This window comes from Microcebus murinus, chromosome 18 (assembly GCF_040939455.1).
Source record: "Microcebus murinus isolate Inina chromosome 18, M.murinus_Inina_mat1.0, whole genome shotgun sequence".
Lineage (NCBI taxonomy): Eukaryota > Metazoa > Chordata > Mammalia > Primates > Cheirogaleidae > Microcebus > Microcebus murinus.
The window spans coordinates 9,529,582-9,531,522 of NC_134121.1; positions in this window are offsets into that span (position 1 = coordinate 9,529,582).

Consider the following 1,941-nt stretch of genomic DNA (forward strand, 5'->3'; position numbering starts at 1 on the left):
CAAATCATTCCACTTGCACTTGAAACTTGCTGCCAAATTGCATTGCCTTGCCAAGCGGAGATGTCCTGCTTCTCTCATTTTTTAAAAAATGCAAGTTGCTTGTGAAATCCTGTTTCCTTATGAAACTCAACATAAGAAAATACTCAGCATGTGTGACCTCTCCTCTATCAGCTACCCATGGCATATATTTATCATTTTGTTTACCAACAATACCTGAAGATTGTTTTCTGTTCTAATTTTTAACTTTTAAAAAGTTTGATTTATTGTCTCTGTGAGCTTGCATCTCTCTCTGTCAGCATTATCTGACTGGAACTGGGATGAAATTTCCTTAACATAACCTGTTTTGCACTCACCTCTGTAGTATTGTATGTGTATTTTAATTGATTTAATGGAAATAACTTGTTTTAGGAAAGCAGATATATGAAGATACTTTTTGTGATGGTCATGTGGTTGTATTACCCTAAGGGATCACCTAATCCATATTCCTCATTTTACTAATAAAGCAACTGTGATCCAAAGAATAGAAGAGAATCTTCACAAATCACACAGCGGCTTAGACTCTGGTCACCTGAATTGCGGTCCAGAGTGCTTGCTGGTGACACTCTTCTACCTATAATAGATTAACGCCATCAGGAAGGGTCTTGCAGGGGATTTGCATCTGAGACAGGCTTTCCTAGTCCACTGTTAGCCCGCTGTGTTACCACAGGTACATCATTTCACTTTCTTACACACCCATTCCTTTATTAGGCATCAGCAAAATGTGGGTAACGATTCTCAGGAAGAGAGAACATTTTAATAATGCTCTCAGTAGGATTTGATGGGAATTTTAAGACAATCTTTTCTCCTACTTTGGATAAACTTTTCAATGTGTAGAAAGTAAGACATCGTTTTTGATCATTACTGCCAAGTCATGAGGCACTTAAGCATTAACAAGTGATAGGGGAACAGAGTGAAAGAGGGGCAGTGAGGGAGAAGAGGGATTCCACGTGCTTCCTAAGGCCAGTGCAACAGTGTGAATCCAACTTACTTCTTAAACTGCTTTCATACGGCTAATTTAGATCATTCTCACATGGTGCCATTTAAACCCAGATACTCTTGCCTTCTGTTCACATGGGAAGTTACCATTTAGCTTTTCCTTTACGCTGTCCAGAAAGGTTATATTTTTGGCTATGCATCTCAACTGTACTCATTTTAAAAATCTTAATTTTCTAGCAAAACTTCTCTGAATAATCCAGATTTCTGCTACATCTAATTTTTGTACCAAACTTATGTCCATCATTATGTGTGTTGAGTATATATTTGAATAATTACTTTGAGATACGTATTTTATTGATACTTTTAGTCTTTTATTTTGGCTCTTTATACGATTATACAGGAAGCCACAAAGCCTAGAAACATAGGCTAATAGCTTATTGATAATATATAAAATAATGTTCTCTGTGTCTCCAGACTCAATATCCACCCTGTAGTTTTACAGGGAGAAGAGTCACGTCTCACTTATGTCAAACCTATTACCCAATACACATACTATGGGCATGTTATATATTGGTATTAATAATGAAAATATTCATGGGCTAATTAAGAATACTTTGTATTTGTATTCTTGGTAACAGTTATTAAGCGAAAAGATTTAATGATATGGTTCAGTCTATATCCCGTATGTGAGAATATAGCTAGTGCCATCCTTTGCATAAAACTGGACAATTAAGTTCATGGTAGGGGAAGCAGGATCTTTCTAAGATTTCCCAGATGTCAGGAAAGGTTAGAAAGAAAAATGACTTCCAGATTTATGTTCACTAGAACAAGCTTCCCTGATAAGTGACACCTTTATGATCTTGAAGTGTTGCTATAGACCTAAAATAAAAGCAAATACATAAATACTTTTTGGTGGTAGGTTGAATGTGATTGACAGGAGAGAGAAAAGACAAGACAGTCTAAGGA